The following is a 22,025-nucleotide window of genomic DNA, read 5'->3' as shown; positions in this document are numbered from 1 at the left end:
GGTGCAGACATTGACTCATTCATCCCCTCAAGTCTCCCTCTCCTCTTTCTCTGCCTGCACCACGCATCATTTCCTACCCACATCCAGTCTATGTAGTAGAGAAGACAGAAGGCACACAAAGCAGCACATCACGCCACAGCTCTGTCTCATCCTGCACGCTTTTCACCCAAGATACTCCCAAATATCCATGGAAAGCCTGTTTGGCTTGGGACACAAAGCAAGGTCCTGTACAGTAAGAAGTCTTGGCTGGCAAAAGAATAGGCGACAAATCCACTGCAGCAAGCACTTGTTTTGGAAAAAAAAGGAAAAGAAATGGCTGTTTCTGCACATAAAAGGTCTCAGGTACAAGCAGGTATCAAAACATCAATAAGCCCATGGATGAAGTCAAAGCACTGCTGACTCCAACTCCTGCTGAAGCACTTGAAGGCAAAGAGCTCGTTCTGGCAACAAAGGATGTGGTTGGACCATCCTTATGTACCCTACAGCAGCTCCCACAGACCTGTGGGCACCAGGAGTGCTCCTGGAAAGGGAATGGATCACTTGATGAATCTCCACTGATTAACCAAGTGATGTCCTTCCAAAAGTGGCCCTTCACCCAGCTGTTTCACTGACCTCACAACTACCTGCAAGCACTTTCACTAAGTGTTTTCAACAAGCTTAAAACTACAAAATGCTGCTGCCATTGAATTCACTGGAATGCCACACAAGGGATGATGTCCTACGGGAGGCCACAAGACTGAACTCCAATTTCAGGCTTGCTCAGCCTCCCAGTAACTCAGCTAAAATCTCCCTCTGCTGAACACAGAGAAGCCTCATCTGCATTTCAGTGCTCCAGAAGTTATTTGCATTGGTACATCACTGAGCCCTGCTAACAAACTAATTACACACCGTGTGCCCTGGGAAGTGCCACATGAATGCACCATCAGGGACAGAGCTTCTCTCACATGTCACTTTCAGAACCAGCCGTGCTGCTGCATTCCTGGCTTCTCCTTGTTCATCCCAGCCTGAACTCCACCGTGCTCTGTCAGCATTTCATCCTAACCCCCTCCCTGGCTTACAGCCTGCTTTACTAAATTAGACAAATCTATTATCCAAGAAGAGGATCTGGAGTCAAGCCAAAGGACCTGAGTATTTATCATCTTCTTGACCGTGTGTTTCAGCAAGAGGGGAAGAGACCCAGTCAGGCAGGCTTTCAGACCCAACTTCTGGGGTCAGAACCACACTGGAGTGGGAAACCTGAAGCCCACAGCACATTTCCAGATTGTAGAAGTATTTTCACTGCCTCCCACATCCCACTGTGGTATATAGATAGACATCAATTTTTATACAGCTTTCTAAAATTATTTGTTAAAGTAAGTACTGCATAGGCAGCCTTTTAAAATCCAGAATCGGGCTGCAACATTTACATTCCAGTAAGTACTCTAGCATGAGCAGCAGTTTGGGTACTGTAACTGAAGTATTCTCACTGCACAGCTCCAAGTGCATGATGACACTTTCATTTCAAAATGCATTAGGGCTTAAATTGATGCATTATGTTTCAACACATCACTCAGCCATACTGTTCCCTATGATGCAGCCTCTGAAGAACCCAGATCATCAAGATGATTCCATGTTACCCAGCAGCAGCATCTTTGGGTTAGTCAATGCTGGTAAATCACAGAAGCTGTCAATCAGCAGCATTCCCATTTTGTCATCCTTCCTCAAGAATATAATCATACCAATTCTTCCCAAAGCAAAGCATAAAACTTCCTCTACAAGGGGACTATATTTAACCTATTTTCAGGTCTCTTGGCTTTTAAAGGCAGCACTATTTTCAGCTTCATGTGCCAGACTCACCTGTCTCAGTGGCAAGAAAAAGCATGCCAAGGAGCAGGCAGAATGCCAGCATCAACAATAAATACTTCACAGGTCTGTCATGTTACAAAAGACCCAAAACCCACAAGAAACACAACCAGAGTGAGCTGGAATGGCTGCTGATGAACACAACAGTTCAGTGATTCCTCCTGTCCTCTGTCACACCCAGAGCAATGTGATGGACAGCCCCCTCCCTCAGCACTCAGGGAATTCTGTTGCAGAAGCACTTTTAAAATAGGTCCTCACTGTTGCTATATTTACCTCTATGAAAGTCAGTATTAACATGGCTGGGTTTATGTTCTAGCCCATGTGCCTCAGTAATAGCCCCAAGAATGAGAAACAGCAGATTCCCAGAGATGCTCTGAGGAATCCTATGCTCCTGTATGCCAAGCTGAGCTCCCTCCTCAAATGCAAGATGGGTTTTGTGTTGCTTTCTAAAAAATAAATTCACTATTACAAATGTTATAAGGCAAAGCAAAGACATTCATCACTACACACACATTTTACCCTGGTGAAGAGGGATGACACACCCAGCCTGGGGTCAGTTGTGTTCCCTAGGGCCTTGACTGCAAAGAGAAGTGACAGAACAGCTCTGGCCTCCATTTATTTCCTTTGCTATTGAGATGCTCTTGGTGCTCAGCACTGAATCAGTGCCTGAGCTCCACAGCAAATTTACTCATCAAAAGGCAGCAGATGCAATCTGGAGAACACCTGATACTTTAGCAGGGCTGATGATGCTCTGAAGCCACACACAGCAGGAGGAGTACACAAATTCTCATTTTCTGCATAGAGAACAAGCACCAACAGGACCACATTGCCCTTCTCAGCTGAGTCATCTCACCTCACACAAAGTAAGGAAGCCATCAGGGCTCACACCTGGAACTGGACAGACTGGGAGAGGACATACACTTCTTCCATTGAACATTAGCTCATTAAGCCTTGGGAGCTTTCTGCTTTCATCCACTTGCCTAATTTTTTATTACAAACTTGTCATCTGAAACAAAATCTTTTTGGTTTGGGTTTTATTTGTTTAAACTAACAGCAGAGGTTGAGAGAGACGTCTGTGACAGAAAACTGAATTCCCACTTTAGCAAACAATTTGGCAGTGAGGTGCAAACATCCCCAGGCATGGGTGGGCTAAACTCCCAGTGCAACTCTGGGTTTAATCTCTCAACTCCCTTGAACAAATGCAAGATGTGGTGCCATTTTTCCTCTCCAACAGCTCCCTGCTGACAAGAGCTAAAAACCAGAAAAATTTACTTTGATGATCTGGACTAGCCACAAATGCCAAATATTGTGGCAGGTAAATAAACAACTTCAGTCACTTCTGAAGTTCAGTGGCAAATAATATGGGAGTTGCTGGGATTGATATAGGGACAAGCAGCCCTGGGTGGTGTGAATCCAAACAAAACTGAGTACTGGAGATACTCAGTAGTGGCTTAAATCCCTGGCCTCCCTCTCTGCATAACTTAGGCAGAGCTTAAATTCACTAATTACCAATTTAGGTTTGTTTGTAACATCACTGGTACCCAGCAGTGGACAAAACCACTCCCACACAGGCTCCAGCTACCGGTGTCACCATCCCTCAGAATGTTTTATCCAACAAAGGAGAAAGGAGAAACTCATTTGCACTTACTGCCATCACATCCCTTCCTCTCCTATTCTCACACAGTTTCTTTTCTGCATGGGGCAGGAGCCTTGGTGTTTCACTTTAGGAGAAACAGAAGGTGGTAATTCTGCCTGCAAACAGCATTTTGGTTTGCTACTGCCACACTGCACTCCAGGTAACCAATATTGTCACAGGATGCAAGGATGAAAAAACTGTTCCCTGCTCCAACCATCCCAAGAACAGAAGCTGGGGACAAGTTTAAACCCAGACAGGAGCCTGAATGCATCAGCACACAGTCCTTGGTTGTTTAGTCTCAAACAAGCCAGGACATACCTTCCTTCAGAGGGGCTGACTGCTGAGCTGTGTTGCAGGTTCATCCCACACTGGGACACCAGGAAGGACAGGAGACCCTGGCACTGAGACTCAGCACTCAGCTACACACAGATGTGGGAGTACACCTCCCACCAGGATCAGTCATGGCCTTACAGCTGCATTCCTGCTCAGCTGCCCAGCAACAGAGCACCCTGGCTGTGGGAGAGGGCACCTGAGCAGTATAATGCCAGCTCCCTGTGTTTAACTTCATGCTTGGCCAGTGCTGTCTCAGATTCTGGAGCAGCTGAGGGAGCTGGGGAGGCTCAGCCTTGAGAAAAGCAGGCTCAGGGGGATCTTCCTTCTCTGCAACTCCCTGACAGAAGCTGCAGCAAGGTGATGGTCAGGCTCTTCTCCCAAGTAACAAGACAAGAAGAAGCAGCCTCACATTGTGCCAGGAAAGCTTTAGACTGGATATTAGGAAAAATTTCTTCATCAAAAGGGCTGTAAAGCACTGGCACAGGCTGCCCAGGGAAGGGGCAGTCACCATCCCTGGTGGGGTTTAAAAGATGTGCAGCTGTAACACCTGGGGCCATCATTTAGTGGTGGGTCTGGCAGGGGTGAGCTAATGGTTGAACTCAAAGGTTTTTTCCAACCTGAAGAACTGCAGTGTCTGACCAATAAAGAATGACATTTGCTCCAGGGTGATAGCGTGATCCCACAGCCTCTCCCTCCAACGCAATCACTGTGGTGACAACATCACTTTCTATTCCAGACACATCCTGAATTTCACCCTCCAAAACAACAGCTCTGGAAATAAGCTCGTACAGATGGAGGAGAAAAGCAGCACACACACACTGTTATCTGCTTATAAAAATGAGGATACAAGGCATCACAAAAAAAAAAAAAAGGAGGAAAGCACAGTGCTGGATATGAAACTCTGTATGTTGACCTGAACTGCTGTATGATGGTTGAGATGTTTATCCAGCTGACTCAGAAGTGAATTATCTATTATGAAAGCTGCTTCTGCATCTTGACTTAAACAAGGACTTGGACAGCAGTGGCCACCACAAGGGCAGAGAGGCCAGGCTGTGACCTGCACAGAGCTGTCACTTCTACTCAGTCTGGGCTACTTGCCCATCTCACAGGTCCCAACCCTCCTCTTGCACATCTTGTATAACTGATCTCATTTCAAGCACTGCTCCCAGGCTCTGCACCTACAACTGTAACAACAACAAAAAATTACTTGCAATTTTGTGAAGCCTGTTTTGAATTCCCTCAATGGGACTAAGAAAATGTGAGGGGAAAAATAATAATGCCTTTTTTAGATGTATTATCATTTTCTGGCCTTTTTAATAAAGCTAAGGTTTTATCCATAGAAAACACACCACACTTGTATTTTTGTGACAATGGACAAACATTATGATGGAGGAGATATGAACTAGGTACCTGATTTCTGTCCAACATCAACAGATAGAACTTTAGACTCACACAGATATACTTTTTTTTTAAACTGCACTGGAGAGTTCTCCAGGCAAGTCAATATCTGAAATTCTGAAGTTAAAAATTAATCCACCCCCTGGTGCATTCCTCCAGGGTCACCAGGACTGTCACTGTCCTACAAACCCCACATAAGTATTCTGTTTGAATGGACAGCACCTACTTGAGAGCTTGAAAGTTGCCATGGAAACTTGTAACATCAATGCTCAGAAGATGAAGAAAACCCACAGGTTAAGAGCAAACCACAGGGAAAGCAACGACTGCAGCAACAGGTAACAAGGCATGACAGATCTCTCCAAACCTCAATACCACCAGTTAAAGCTAAACCCAAATGCCTGGTGCTGGGAAAAGGTAAAACCTTGTTTCACTGAGCTGACAGGCTCCTTGGAGGTATTTTGAAAGACCTGGACATCCTCTCAGCATCTGAAACATGACATGAGGTACCACAGTTCCCATGCCTGGTTTCTAAACCCAAAATCACATAGATCCTTTTCTCCTCCAGTCCTGAAGCTGTGGCTTGGAAACCTCCACCAGATGCAATGGTTTGTGACTGGGACCACTGCCAGGCTCTTACTGGAGGTTAAGAGGAAACCTTCCTACATGAAGCAGCTCCTGGCCACCACCAGCTCCAGCCCCAGGCTCTAGGAGAAAACAAAGCAGCTCCAGAGCTGCCGTGGCACTGGAAGGGCTGTGGGGTGGGTGCTCATGGAAATGGGCAGGAGGGAGCACAACTGGCAGCAGCCAACCCAACTCAGCATCCCCCACTTCTTATTTTTTTAACTCTAAGGTCTGATTACACACCCAAATTCACTTAAAACAGTAGTGTAGCAATCAACTCAACACAAGCTGTTTTTATTTTAAATCTAGATTAGGTGTTTAAAAAAGCAAGTCAGCTGTCCAAATATAGCAGGGTTACACCAAGTTAGATGACAAAGGTTCAGAAATTCAATGACCCAGAAGATCTGAAGCCAAGATATTTTAATATCTTTTCAGTATCAACACATTACCAATGGCATCACATACTACTGTTGGAAAAATATGTTCCATATCCAAAGTTCACCTCCCGTGAAAGACTTGTGTTACACTGATCAGATTGCATTGCACATGAGCAGTTGTGAAAAGCAAGGAGAAAAGAAAAAGCAACAGCAGAGAATCCCCTGGAAGCTCAGAGTTGATTCACACTGTGACATTTAAAGTGGCACATGTTGCTTCACTTCTAACTGGAGTTTTCCAACCATGCTGGGCTTTTATGGGCAAGAAAGATGGGCAAATGGGACAGAAGACAAGCTAACAGAAACTTAAGACTCCTGAGAACTAAAATTCTACTACCCAGAACAGCCGAACAATGAGCTACACAATACAGAGGATTTTAAAAACAACCCCTGAGGGATGCAGCTGCAAAAACATGAAAATAAATCTTTTGCACTGATTGGTACAAAAGTTCTGCCTGTGACACTGCCTGGCTACTCCAACATGGCAAGCACAAGCAGTCTGTGGCTATTCCTGACAAAAAATTCAAAGTCTCAGGACTTTGAATCAGGAGGCTGTGGAGATTCCTGCCTTACTTACAGAAGAACTATACCCTTCTGGAGCAAGGTGTCTAAACTTTCACCTGCATGAGTATTAAATGTCAGAGTAGTATGTGGCTTCCTACACCAGCACAGAACTGAGCTGGTCCCTGCTCTGCCACATAACTCATACCTTTAATTCATGGGATGGTTTGGGCTGGAAGGGACTTTAAAACCACCTCATTCCACCCCTGCCATGGGCAGGGACACCTTCCACTATCCCAGGTTGCTCCAAGCCCTGTCCAACCTGGCCATGAACACTTCAGGGATGGGGCAGCCACAGCTTCTCTGGGTAACCTGTAGACATGTGGAGATTTTCACCCATTTTACTTTAGCAACATTCTGCATTTTCATAATATCATTACATTGCTTGTCATCTAAAAGCACTCAAAGAATCACAAAAGGAGAAAATATTTAAGTTACTTCGGAATTGCATCAGGAGATTAAAAATTTGCTCAAATATGAGCAACTGAAGTAACTCCGAAGAGCCTTGAGTGACTCAGGAACACACAGTTCCATTTGGTTTGGTCAAAGCAGGGGAAGGACAGCGAGCAGGATCTTTGTTTCCTGTATTTTGTACAAGAGTCCAAAAGCTTGCTCATGAGGCTGCTTTGGGCAGTGCAAAACATCCCTCTGTGAAAGGTCAGGTTGATTATTAACTGCAGGTACAAAAGGACAGCACAGGGGTAGGCAGTGGGGGTGCTAAAATGCTCCCCTGATCTGAAATAGATGTTTTAGAACACTTCACAGAGGCTAATATGAAACCAAGACAGCTTTGCATCACAGCAGCTCTACCTGCAGGCAGTCACCTGATCACAGATTACAATTCTTTTGTTCATGCAACCAGCAGCTCTGAATCTGCCAATCATCCAACATTCAGCACAGCCACAGCAGCACAAACTGAGATCCACCACGAAGCCAAGCCCAAGCAGTGCCTGTTACTGCAAACTACTGTGGATTGATTGTACAGTTTGAACGTAACATTTCTTTTTTCAGAAAACAAGAAAAACGCATGGCCTAAAGCAGAATTTCCTAATTAGCTCATGAAGATTCCATCAGTGGTAGGGATGAACACAGCAGTTTCCAGCCCCAGGCCAGGACACACTGCTCTAAAACACACTTGTCTGTCACCACCTGAATGCCTACAAATCTCCAAGCCCCCTGTACTAATGGAACATGATTTTTTTTTCTAATTACACAAAAATTGTATCCAGGGCTGCCAGAGCCAGGCAGCACGGGAACATGATTTTTTATCTAATTACACACAAATTGTATCCAGGGCTGCCAGAGCCAGGCAGCACCTGCCATCATGCAGAGTCACTGAGTAAACAACAAGAGAGTTCGTGGCAGGCAGCAAAGAAGAGAAGTCTCTGCGACACCCACAGGAGAGCAGGGAATCTGAAAAATGAGAACCAGATCACTGCCAGAGGTGCAGGGAGCCTTGTAAAACAGCAGCTTCAAAATCCAGCTGTGCCATTAGTTCTCATCATCTCCCAGTGCTGTGAAGCCTCCCTGGGGACCTGCAGCTCTCATAAGACAAAGTGACAGCTCTGTAATTTGTCTTTATGACATATTATGGAGACATAGAAACCTGAAGTCACTCAGCTGAGTCCTTTCCAACTGCAGGCTGAAGTTTCCTGAGTCTACCCTATTTTCACATTGATCCCCAATGGACTTGCAGGTGCTTTTGTTCCTGTTCATATTTCTGACCACACAAGCTATTTTTATTTTTGTCTTCCACATTATTTTTGGCTAATAAAGTACAAAACTCCTTCCACAGCAAAGTTCTGGTCTTTGAGTCACAGCCAACAATGCAGGATCTTCCCCTCCTCCCAACAAATATCACCTTTGAGCCTCCTGGCAGAAAGACACTGAAATATTCTACTTTCCTTTGCCAAGAGGTAGAATTTAGTTAAAAAGTCTGAATAAATCACTGGATGAAACAAAATTTCACTGTAATTATAATGTGGCTAAATGCTGTGCTTTGAAGCAGAAGAATTTGGCTTTAACAGAAATCTTTTGCTAAGCAAAAGTAAACCTTCTACTTGGATTTCCCTTGTCCAAGAAACATATTTATTTTACTGACAACAAATCACTTCTGTGGTTCTGCATATTTACACAACATTTTGGAAAACACTACAACACAGACTCCCTGGCCCAGTGAACACACCATTCTGAAAAAGAAGTACAAGGCAGTAGTTCAAGGGAAGGAAGATAAGACAACAGGAAGGTTACTGGGTTGTTGTTTTTTAAAGGAAAATAAGTAGTTTTGGGAGCATTTCCCAGAAGAATGTGGTTGGGAGAGAAGAGGATCCTGGAAGTAGACAAGCAAAGCTGCATAAACAACAGCCACTCTCAGCTGTTCAGTATCCTCAGCCTCACTTTTCTATCTAGTGTGTAAAAGCTCAACACCACCACACACTCACATGTGACAACCTGGATTGGATACCTGAAAAAGGGGTAAAGCAGCAGCACTGGTATCTAAAGAAAAAAATTGCAGCAGAGTTTGAATTTTGCCAACCTTGTCACCAAGTGCTGTTTGTTCAAACAGTACATTCCATATACTCACTCCCATCAACCAATAACCAGGACATTCATCTGGGAACATAAACCCTGTGTCTGCAAAAAGGTTTACAAAACTTTAGAGGAAATAAAAGTAATAAAATAATAAAGTAAAAATAATTCAGACAGCATGAACATAATAATGCTCAGCATAAAGATACAGAAGGGTAAAATTTCAAAGTACATGGCTATGACTAGAAAATATGCAAAGATCTTTCAAGAGAAGATTTAGTGACTAGGAAATCACTTAAAGAGTCCTACAGGGAATCTTTCAAATATGTCCCCAGTTACAGAATTTAATCTAAATGTTGGATTTTAGTTTTTAGCAGCAGTTTTAAGTAAAAACTTATCTCCCTTCTCAATGCTTACAGTTCTTGCCTCTTGTACAGCAGTTCTGGGAACAATCAACTGTTAAACAGAAAAGACAAAAGGATCACCTCCAGGTGCAATGTCCCCAAAGCACAGATCATTACAGGACACCCCCTCTCATCTTCTTACAGCAAGATGGCTGAGTAAAAGCAGTACTGCTCTCCTATCACCTCTGCCCAAGTACTTGAGGAAAGCTTGACCAAGAGCAGTGCTCCAGCACCAGATGGCACTGTTACCTGAGGAAAACCACAGGAGACCAGAGTTACAGGCACAGGAGAAGCTGGCTGAGAGCACTAAGCAGGAAAGTTCCTCACTGCTGTGAGGAACCCAGCAGCTCCACAGAGCCCCAAGCCCAGTGTGTCAAGAGATGCCTGGTTCCAGCAGGACCTAAGGAATGCAGAGAGCCTGGTGAACATCTGACCACGCAGGTGAAAGCAATGGCTGTGCAGCTCTTCTGGCAGCATCTGATAAGCTCTAGGGAGATGCATTTCACTGCTAGAAGAAACTCCCCTGAGGAGCTCACATGGATGCTGACACCATCCAGTGTGATAGGAAGAAGAGATTCCCATTCCAGCCTCCAGTCTGGATTCCCAGGATTCCCAACAGCCCACTGTTTTAACTTGCCAGTTAAGCTGTGTTCTTCCTTGTGTGCAAAAATAGTCTGTCCCGTAGCTCTTTCGTTTACCTGAAGCAAAAGAATTCTTCAAATTGTTGCCTTGGGAGGGAGATGGCAGTTATTATGCAACAGGTTTTCCAGGTTCTTGCTGGACCTGGATGGATGGGGATGCCATCTGGACAGCATCAGCAGCACAAATTAGTCACTGGCCACTCTGAGCTGCATTTGGGGCACACGCCAGCTCTGGAGGAAAGAGTGAGGCTGCTCAGATCTCCATCTGCCTTTCAGAGGGTAAAAGGGATGCTGTGAGGAAATCTGTGTGACTCTTGCTGGCCAATTCACTCCTGAGGCACAACAGTGTACCTCACCTTTCTACATCTTTGAGAGTAGAAGTAAAGAGTGTATCCATGAAAAATACTCCTTTGCTCCACATTCCTGGAGCAAAGCAGGGTGGGCTCTTTTGCTGAGCTAAACTGGACTCTGCTGGGCTGCTGGTAACCCTGTGCTAGAGCACAAAACATCCTCCTTCCCCTTTGCAATCAGGTCAGCAGTGTGAAGGAGGAAGTCCTTATTAGCCCACAGCAAAAAAATCCACCTTGCAAAAACTGCCAGGGAACAACAAGAGGGAGACATATCAACAGAAAATCACTGTGTCTGCTTTCCAGCTGGTTAGCTCATTTGCTGCTGCTGCGAATACAAACCAGCCATTTAAATTAGCTTCTAATTGTTCACAATTATTCAGACACAGCATAACCTGCAAGCAGGAAGATGTCAGGCAAGTAGGAGAGAAAGAATGGTTTCAGATGCCTTGACAAGATTCACATATTCATGCCTTGTAAGTCTCACAGCCTGCCATCTCCAGCAATGCTGCCTCTCTCACAGAACCCCCCAGATGTATGCTTGGCATTGCAGAGGAAGGAGATAATCCACGGGTGTTCCTACACTTCAGGTTTCTACTCTTTCTTGCTCCCATTTTTGGACTTGTTCAAAAATTAAACCAACAATATTTTGGTCTACCCCAGTCGTTCACAGTCTGTGCACACACAGGCAGTTTGAGCAACACTATTTATAATGCTGCTTAAAATTCTGGACACAGCCAGAGCTCTTTGATAGGATGTCAGCCATGCGACACCCGAACGTAGGAGGTTGACACAGGATGGTTAGTGTAATACAGCCCACTCTCCTTTCCCTTTCTTTCACCCAGAGCCTCCACTACCACCCTCACAGGAGTCCCTTCCCCCCACAATTACTGCAATTTTCTCTCCTAGGGAAGGTATTAGTGTGTTATCCTTAAATCACTAGCGTGCCTGTTTTAGTTCACATACGAGACTCAATGCAAGTCCAGTTTGCAGGTCAAATTACTTTAGGGGACTGAATGCAGACGTATCTTAAACCTCCCTCACATTCAGCCCTGTTTGGATCCAGAGCTAGAGCACTGCCACAGAGCTAAAATACTCAAATAGGTCTAGTAACTTCAGCAAATTTAATAAACTTAACAAGAATATTTTATCAAGTACAGAATCTCCTAGAGGAGACAAAATAACCCTGAAAAGCAATGTATAAATAGCTGGAGCTGAAAGTACAGCAAATGCTGTGTCATGCCACATTCCCAAGTCAATCCCAGGCAGCCAGTGCATGAAGCTGGCCAGCCTCCCTTGTACCTTCTCTGAGGTTCATCCCTGCTCTGGAATCAGAGCATCCCCCTGGAGAGATATTCCTGGTTGATCTCACATGCAGAACACACTCCCCAAACACACTGCAGTGCCTCAGTGCTCCGTTACACAGAGGAACACTGCATGGACAAACAGGCTGCCTGCAGCCCGAGGAGAAGAGGCAGGGCAGTGGATTCCAGAGGAAGATCAGGACCTGGCTAGCTTAGCTCAGAAATACAGGATGCTCAGGCTGGCCTTGAGGGCAGTTTCCACAGCCAGTGATTAAGAGCACTCTGGGGACACTCAAATTCAGCTGACAGAGAAACCAGTGGTACTGCCTCCCCATGGGGCCACAGCCAGGGCAGAGGTCTGGGGTCACCTCGCTCCCTCCTGGCACAGAGCAAAGGCAAACACTGCTTTAAGAAGTACAATGGCCAATGCTTGCTCCAAGGCAGAGCAAGCATTCAGCCAAGGCTTCCTGTTAAATAACACTCCTTCTGAGCCAGCTGTATCCACAGTTAAGTCATACAGTCCTTAAAAAAGAAAAAAAAAAAAATCAATGCCTTTACATTCATCTGAAGCAACCTCTGGAATGCTAGAGAGAATCCACCCAAAATTCAGTGACAGTGTGGGTACCCCGTGCATGCATTTATTTCTGATAAACAGCAAAGCCACTCCCCCAGCTCACACTGCAGAAGAGTATGTGAATGCTACTGGGACAATGCAGCACAATTGCATCATTGCCCAAAGAACCTCAGCTGCATTTTCTATTCACTGCAAGAGTTTCAGTTATCCCCCACATGCATAAATGCTGTATTGGCCATTACAAAAAGGAGGAACAGCCCCTACTGAATGCATACACCAAGCTACAGAAGCCCAGATATTTAACTATTGGATTTTTGCAACCCCTGCACTGTGACATCCCTTTCTGTGAGGGGTGGATCCACCACCTGCAGAATGGCTGGGGGAAGACTAAAACATCTCCCAGCCACAGGAGGTTTAATTCACCTGCCTTCTGTTTATACACTCCATAATACAAAGGCAACCAACCTTCAATTCCTTTCAATAAATCTGAGAAAAATTTCAACAAGAACTGGTGACAGTTATGATACAATAGAGACATAAATATAAAAGCCCTGCAGAGTTGGACTTAATACCCCTGGAGCAAAGCCATGTTTCTCCCCTCCTGCACAGGTAAGTCTACTGGACTGACTTTCTCTCCCTTCCCATCTCAGCCAGAGCACAAAGCTTTCAACACCACTATTTAAAACTCATCAATGTCATCATAACAACACTCCTGTATCATTTTGCCTTTGGGTGTTTTCTTGGCTGACTTCTAAACCATTTACTGTAAGCTCTCCAGATTCTGCCAGCAGCCTGAGACAACACAGCAGAACATCCAACATCCACATGGAAACACCACTCTCCTCTCCACATTACTCTGCAGGTTCAGTTGTTCAGCAGCATATTTGATGTGGCAATAATTCAAGCTTATAGCTCGGGGAATCTTCTCTTCTCCCCATCTCTTCCTTGGGAACTAAGCAACCAAGCAGCACATGTAGAGATGGCTCAGAGAACTCACCCAGCCCCTGGTGTAAGTAAACACAGCAATGGCACAGGAATCACAGGAGTAATCAAGCCAGATGTTCCCTGGTTTTGTACAGTGTACACACAGTTCCCATTCCAAACCTGCTCAAAGGTAGATTATTAAGTTTTCCTCTACACATCTTTTAAGGCAAAATCCTTTCTATGTGCATTCATCTCTGCCAGTGTGGTTTTCCCTGGACATAACATACAGACAGCTACAGAATTCCTGTAGGAATACATCTTTATGCTCCTCTGCTCTGCACAGGCTCTACAGCCCAACAGCTATAGAGCAATCACAAATTACTGGGAAAAAGTATCTCCCAGGATACTCAAATCCAGTTTTCAAAGAAGTGTTTAGGAGACCCAGCATCCGAAGAGTCCCCAGGGGAGTAACATACTTCTAGACCAACCAGGAAGCTGTGAAATATTCCATTTTTAACAAGAGGAGTGTTTCTGAGAGACCTAGAACTGCCCCTTCACTGAAAACTTTTCTGAAAGGTCACCTCTTACAGGCAAGCAAGGCGAGATCGATTGTTAGCAGAACTCACCTCAGAGCTGGCTATTTCCCCATAAATGTCAAAGACTAAAGGCACAGAGTTTTCCAAACTGGAGTTTAAAACTGTTTTAAGGGATGCTTTGCTGCATCTTTCACCTTGCATACAGACCAGGAAGCTGCTCCTAGCTGGAAAACGTCTTTAGTGTCTTCTTGGCCCAATGTCACAAACATCACAGAGTAACATCACCTGTAAGGTATTTCAATGCACAGCTGGTTAGAGAAGAAGCTAAAATATCATTGGGAGATACATTTGACTTGGAAACCGTCAAACATTTACAAAGTGCATTTGCTCCCCTCCTGTCCTTCCCACCCTTCCTCCAGATGTGCTAGCTCAGCCTAATGTCTGAGATGAGCCAAGGTCTTTCACCTAAATCACCTTCACTGCCTCTGTGGACTCTCTCAGGTGTAACCTAACTGGATGTGGGCATCTCAGCAGAGCTGCTTTTGGAGGAGTAAGTGCTCACTCCAGACAGCAGAAGCAAAAAGCACCAAAAGCCTGTTTGCCCAAAGTCAGCAGTTCTGCCTCCAAATGGCCACATGGCCAGGCAGTGAGAGGCCATTTTTTCCCCTCTAAAAAAAGCATCCAGGGCATCTTTCAAAGCAGAAAGGTACCAGGTCCTAGCACAGAAGCACTATGGAGTCTTGCACTGTACCTAACAGCAAATATCTTAACCATGAAGAAAAAATACTAAGGCTAAAAGATAAAGCTAATCCATTACAAAGCCACTGATCCCTGTCCTGGCAGTGGCTTGACTCCAAGTGCATGCTTTGTACATCTGGATGCCTTTGCATCTACACATCAAACAATAAAAGCAGTCTGGTGAACAACTAATCAATAATCTCCTCTGCAAAATAAATTTTACCTTCTTAAGCCAAGCCTGCTACCCTTGACAGCGAGCCCCATATTTCCTGGAACTGTAATTCACTTGATGCCTACTTCCTAAAATTACCTTTTTTGAGGATATATTGCTATGCACATACACAGCAGGTAAGTGGATATTTTGCTTTAACACCAGATTCTGTTATGTGCCATACACATATAAGATATTCTTTGCTTTAATGACTTCAGCTATAAGAGAGGGATTTCAGCTCATCACAACCCCAGTGAAACACTGAGCCATAAACACAGGTAGAGCAGATTTGCAAACACTATAAAAACACCCTTGCAAGATGACTGAGAGGGCTCTGTTCCCCTGACAGCTGGAAGAGTGCTCTGCCTCTTCCTCTTCAGAAAAAGGGAGGTTAACTGAATCTGCCTTTACCCAGCACTGACAAAATGCCACAGTGAGGACTGTTCTGAAAAGCCTTGAAACAGGGACAAAGCTGCAAGCCTGTGACTGAGGAAAGGAATGACTGGACAGCAGATTTCAGAGTTGCTGAAGAGTCACATGGCATGAACTGAACAACATTAGCACAACAGTAAGCAGAACTGCTCTGAGGTGCTGAGCCCCAGCCATGTTCTGGGAAGGATCCATGGGCTGATAAGCCTTAGGCTCTATTATATGGCCTGTCATTCCTAATTAAACACAAAAACTAAGTTGCTCCTTAAAACTGCCCCTGCTCATTAATTGCCACTCTATCCTACTCAGATGTGGCAGTCTCCTGAGCAGGAGATGTAACCCCCAGCAGCAATTCCAACCAAGTCACACAAGGCACTGCCAGAACACTTCTGTGCTTACATCAGTGATTTTTACTTAAAAAGGTTGCTCAGCTTTGCAGGCATATGCAAGGTACTGTGCCAGCAGGCACTGAAATGCAGCAGCACTGGGGTTGAACAATGGTACCTATGAAAAACCAGGTGCACAGTATTGGGGACAATAATACACCTAGAAAATGGCACTTCTCCTTGCAAAGGTGAACACTGCATATACTCAAGTATCTACTCAGGTACTCAAGATACTGTCAAGATCAAAAAGTATGTTGAGTATACAGAAAAAAAAAAAAAAAACCATGAAAGGGACACTTGCTAGGAATATGAAATGACCCACAAAATACAGAAGGCACCTGATGCAGTAGAATCTTTACTGAAAAGTCCTCGACCATGAACATCTGCCTAACAACCACCAGCCTAAAGCTTGCTGCTGACAGGCATTCATCATCTTCCTGTCAGAATTTTTGGGGGATACATCCCCTACCAGGTATGCATGAGGTGGTCCCCTGCATGTTACAACACATACCTTTGCAACAGAGTCAAGCAGTGACCAGGGTACCTCCTTCTCCCCACAGAGTCAGCTTCCATCCCACTTCATTCCTGCATTTGGATTCATTTCTCATTACCCCAGAGCTCTGTGCCTGGCTCAGGCTGCCATGGATGCACTGTTACCTTTATCCTACCTGACACTGCACAGGGCCTCAAACCTCACTGCTCCCCTCTACCCTGGCCTTGGGCTCTGACACCAGAGAACCATGATTTGCACAGGAAAAACATGGCACACAGGAGGATGAACTGGTCAGGATGCCAACACTAAAGCCTTAAGGATTTTAAGTGCCATGTAATTCAGTAAGGCTGAAGCTGCTGTTTAATTAGGCTTGTTTAATGAGTCATATTAAATAGCATATATACAAGAACAGGTTTTCTATTAGTGCAAGGACCTCACTGGATTATTGTGGTGAAATGCTGCCACTACAATGGAATAGCTTTTCATTTTATATACTTAACCATGACCTACATTCCTTTGCTCAAAGGAGCCCCATCTCCAGAGGGAATGTGCCTCTTTAATCAGCTCCAGCATTTTTTCAGGGTTCGGCAGGGATGGATGGAGTGGCCTTATGTCTCTTCAGATAACAGCTCACAGAAGCTCCACGAGAGAGTGATAAAAAAGCCACCAGATTCAAATAATGGCAGGCAGTACTTGCAACCTGGTCTGATGGGCACCCTCTGCTCCAGAGACCACGGGGATGGATGAACACCAAAGCCTCCACATGCCCTCAGTGAGCCTGGCCAGCTGCTTTACCTTGTTGGACAAGACCTTGCCTCCTGGAGAAACTGCAGTCAAGATCAGATTGGAGGAGGAAGACAAACTCAGGAGGTGGCTTTGGGGCACTCAGTGAGCTCAACTCTTGTCTCCTCAGGAAATGAGCCTGTGAGCCCTTAGTGAGGACAAGAAAGGCAAGCAGACTCATGGGCTGCACTAAAAGAAAATTAAAAGAGCAGCAACTCACATGTAAGGATTACACCTAACCCTTGTGTCCAAAAAGTTCTGGGAAATTCAAACTGCTATCAAGATCCAGCCTCTACTAATGCAGAGCTAGCAAAAACCAACCCCCCAAAACACACACACGCAATTCAGCCTAAAAAAGTCCCCAAGAAACCAAAAATGAAACATGGAAAGTTCAAAAGAGAACTTGTGTAAAGAGAATTTGTGTAAAGCTGCTCTGGGGCAGCATACCCAGGGAACCAGGCCCATCCCTCAGAACTGCAGCCTGAGCTGCTCAGAGCTTCCCCATGGCACACCAGGGACATGGACACAGTCTGTCAGCAGGGCATCAGGGACAACAGCTCACACTGAGGCCATCAGAATGCAACAGACACTGAGAAAAGGCAGAAAAGCACTGACAGAATAACACACCTCACTGCCACAGCCTTTGGAAAACACACATTTGAGCAGTGCGTTCTCCCCACTGGAATTTGTTTCAGGTATGTTTTTCAATCCCATATTAATTTTAGACATTTTACAGGCTGAACCTCATCATTTTTCTGCCCTCTCCATCACCAGCAGCAGTGCAAGTCCCTGGTCCCTCTGAAGGCTGCTTGCTTCAGGGATGCAGAGCAGGATACGCCCAGTGCTGCAAGCTCAACACCACTGACAGCAGTAAAAATAACTCCTGCTTTGGTACACACTAAGCAGTTAAGAGCAGCAGATGCACATAGAATGTGCATACAATAAGCTGTCACAAAACAACAAGGATTATGTTGCACAGAAATAGGTCTCAGATTTAAACAGATGAGATCACCAGGGGCGGGGTAAGAAAAATCACAGATGAAGAAAATCCCACGATTTTTCTTCTGGTTTGTATCACTCCAAACAGAACAAACTAAGGAGAGATCAGGCTTAAAGTTCCTTGTAATTGGAAGGAAACAAGCACATACTCACTTCCCTTTTTCATGGTATAAACGCCTTCATTTTTTCAGGCAGCTCTTCTGATAGGCTGGCTGGGAAATGCCAGTGAAAAGAACTTTGCAGTAAGGCAGTGGTCAGGCAGGTCTGGCAGCCAGACCACATCCAAATCCAGGCTCCCCAAGGCAGGACAAACCTGAGCCCCTCTCTGCAGCAGGACCCAGCACCACAGACACCATTTCTGTGACATCCACCCCCTCACTGCAGCACTAGCACTTCTCAGGTTCCTGGTGCTGTTCAGCATCTCATCTCCTCAAACTTCTCCATCCTGTGTGTCAACCTTGGAGAAATAAAACAAATTTCCTAAACCCAGTTGTGTGCAAGCAGACACCCTCACTCTGTACAACACACATGCTGCTTCAGCCCCAGATTCAGAGCTCTTTATAGCTTTCAGTCTGGTCAGCAGACCAGGCTGAGATAGATGGTAAGACAAAAATAGGAATTACTAAAAATCACTTCTACAGAGGTGTGCTACACTCTTGCCCATCAGTGCTTGAGTCTGCCACCACAGCCATGTTCCACATCCTTTTCAGGACTACATTGTCACCACAATGCCATTACCCACAGGCTTCTGCACTAAAATCCACCTTGACAGCCAAAAGCAGGGCAACACAGGGATAACTTCCACAGGCTTTGGTTGTCCAAGTTCTCCAGACAGGTTCTCACAAGCCTCAGTATTAAAGCATTGAAGTGTCACACACCTTTTGAACTGGAACAGCCTGAAGATTTGACATCTGCTTAAAATCAAAGTCTGTAATTCAAAAGTCCCAAATCTATTTCATCTAGCAAAGATGCTTTCCATAAAGTAGCTTTTAAAAAAAGAGACATCAATGAAGTTTAAAAAGAAGCTGCTGCTCTCATCTCAAGACCAAGTGATGATTGGTAGAGTTCATCTCAAAAAGTGATTGCAATAATGGCAATTTGCAATTGAATCCTACTTTTCTTCTACCACATGTACCCATCTCGGACCCTTCCACAAAGTTCAAGAAACACTCCAGGGCTGAACGGATGGATCAAGACAAACTGATTTTCCTCTTGCAGAAACTGTCAGTGTCAGAAGTACAGTCCCACAAAACACTGCAGAGACAGCATGTGACAGATAAATATTCCATTGGGAGAGTCACCATGGCTCGCTCTTTCAGAGGACAATTATAAAAACAGAACTGTGAAGATACTTATCACTCCACCAAAAAGCAGACTGCCAGATGTTACCAACTGGCTGGGCACTCAAACAACACTTCTTTTCATAACAATGGGGAGAAAATAACCCCTTGTGATGTGCACAAAAGTAGGGAACTGGAAAAGATAGAGTTTCCTGAAAAAAAATCCCTTATGGTGGCAGAACACGGTGGGATAAAACCAAGACAAACCTAACAGTGTAACATTTTAACAACGGCAGCTTTTGTGAATGGAGCACTGAGATGATTCAAGGAAGTATTCGAGTTTCAAAACACTTCAAGAGCAGCTCTGATCGATATCTATCTCACCATTACAACATCTCTTGGCAGAGACACTGCACGTTTCAATACATCCGACTAAGACAATGCCTCTCTTGGCTCTGAGACACACACTCAACATGTCACTCAGATTTCACCCAAGTGACATTTCAGTAGCACCTGCCCCCAGTGAAACCAGCTATTTATAGCAAGGTGGGTGTTGAGAAGGGTGATTTCTCCCATCACTAGAGGCCTGGGTGTAAATCACAGACTGCATGTTGTCATTTCTGATTAAAAGCTCTTCCTGGTCTCTAATGAAGATTTGCCACTTTGCTAAATCACACTGGAGCTGAACGTGGCAGGTGCCTGGTTTTCTTGAAAGCAGGAGATCAACTCAAAGGCACTGTTTAGATGTGACTAAGCTTAAGCAGCTGCACTAGGTGTGCACACAGCACATAGTAACCTTGCAATGTTCCTCCCAGAGCCTCATTTCCATGAGAACAGAAGAAACATCCTTTGTCTAATTCTTCTTCAGAACACAGACAATCCTGCTTAATTTTATACACCCTAAAGCAATTTGGGGGTGGGGGGGAAGGGGAAATGTTATTTTAGCTCAATTCACCAGCAGAAAACCTAAAAGCTCAGCTCAACATCACTCCTCAACTCAGATCCAACATTCCCAGGCTAGAAGGTCATAATTAACCACTTAAGTATTTTGAGAATATCCAGAGATCTTTTTCTGATGAAACTGGAAAATTGAGAGAGCAAATGGATGCCCTGCCAGCCATCCAGAGCAGAGTAGGGACCACTCTCAAGAGCAATGAACATGCTACTGCCCTGAATAACTTAATTCTCAGAGAACAATGAAACTAGAAAAGATAAAAGATGTGAAGAGAAAGGGTCTTTGAGTCCCTCCAGGTGTGGAGAGAAAACTAAACCTAATCAAAGGGAAGAATGCTTCAGGAGCTAGGAAACAGCCAAATGGTATCAAAATCAAAGAAAGAGTTATGAAAAAACAACCTGCTACAACAACAAACTTTTGTGTACAGCAGCAGCACCTGATCCTCCTACAGCACAGCAGGAACCAGCTGAGCCAAGAGCCCAGCTAGCAAATATTAAAGAACCCTTCTGAAGTGAACTTGGAGACCTTGCCCAGGAATGGCTCTCCAGGTCCTCACTGTGAAATGAGGCCTGCCAGCTGTTGCAGACTCTGGGTGACAGTACAGTATTCAGAGAACTGATGATGCATTGTTCTAAATCACCATTCTATCTCTCACATGCTACTAATTCTATGTATTACCTTACTTATTTCTGCTTAGTGTGAGTTTATTGCTTCAGAGAAAAATTACAAAGCTTATAGTTGAATAATTGGATCCAACTTACCAATTATTAAATAGCGTTTTAGATTAGGTGCTTTGTCCTGCCATTATCCCTAGATACAATCTGCAATTTGGTGTGTTTTCTACCACGCTCAGTTAAATACAGAGGTTGGACAACGATGCTCTGGATATAAATTTGTCTCTAATCCTTGATCTTTTGTTTTAAGGCTTTATTCAAGCATTGCCAGCACTGCAGATCAGAAGCAGGCAATCTGAACTGTGTTAAAGCTGGGCTAAGTTAGCAGCACTAATGAGAACAACTGGCATTTCAGAAAGATTCCTTAGGCTGCTTTCCAAAACAAGTATTATGGACTCCTCAGCTCCTGGGGTGTTCAGTTTGCTGCCACTATCACAAATTCTTCCAGCAGCGAGAAGAAGCAGAAAGGAGACACACAGCAGAATTCTGAGATTGCTCATAAATGCTTTTACAGAATGGCTGGCTAGCCCAAACAGTACCAAGCGGCCACAAAGATCCCAGCTCTGGAAAAGAACTCCTCACCCTGAGTTTGCTGCCCTCAGCAGTACCAGAGCACAACACTCACACAGAGACAGGTACAGGAGCACAGAGATGGAAATCTGCCCTACAAACATCACCTCCAAAGCTGATTTTTCAGTCCCTTCTTTTCTCATCACAGCTCTCCTGACAGCAAGTACTTATCACTGCCAGATTAGAAGAGATTATCACAAGAGAAAGTTAAAAGTTCTTGTCAGACACCAGGACAGTGAAGTGCACTCAATGGTTACTATCAGAGGTAGGGTGTGTGATGACACCTCTCTACCCAGCTGACCATGGCCAAAGACAAACACTTCTTGTTAAATCCAACAGGCTGGGTTTCCAGCATTACCAGTTTCCAATCTGGCACAACCACTAAAAGAGAAAAAAATTGCTTTTGCAGCTCCACTTTGGGAG

The 22,025-nt window shown here is 44.7% G+C and overlaps 1 protein-coding gene across 1 annotated transcript in view; it reads right to left on the bottom strand.

The window, feature by feature from the left end:
• Positions 1–22,025, bottom strand: part of UBE2O (ubiquitin conjugating enzyme E2 O) — a 62,303-nt gene that overhangs the window by 29,116 nt on the left and 11,162 nt on the right. The gene's annotated exons all lie outside the window — the stretch shown is intronic.

The sequence above is a fragment of the Onychostruthus taczanowskii genome, unplaced genomic scaffold (assembly GCF_017590055.1).
Source record: "Onychostruthus taczanowskii isolate IOZ18803 unplaced genomic scaffold, ASM1759005v1 scaffold30, whole genome shotgun sequence".
Taxonomy (NCBI): Eukaryota; Metazoa; Chordata; class Aves; order Passeriformes; family Passeridae; genus Onychostruthus; species Onychostruthus taczanowskii.
This window is presented reverse-complemented; position numbering and strand designations above follow the sequence as displayed.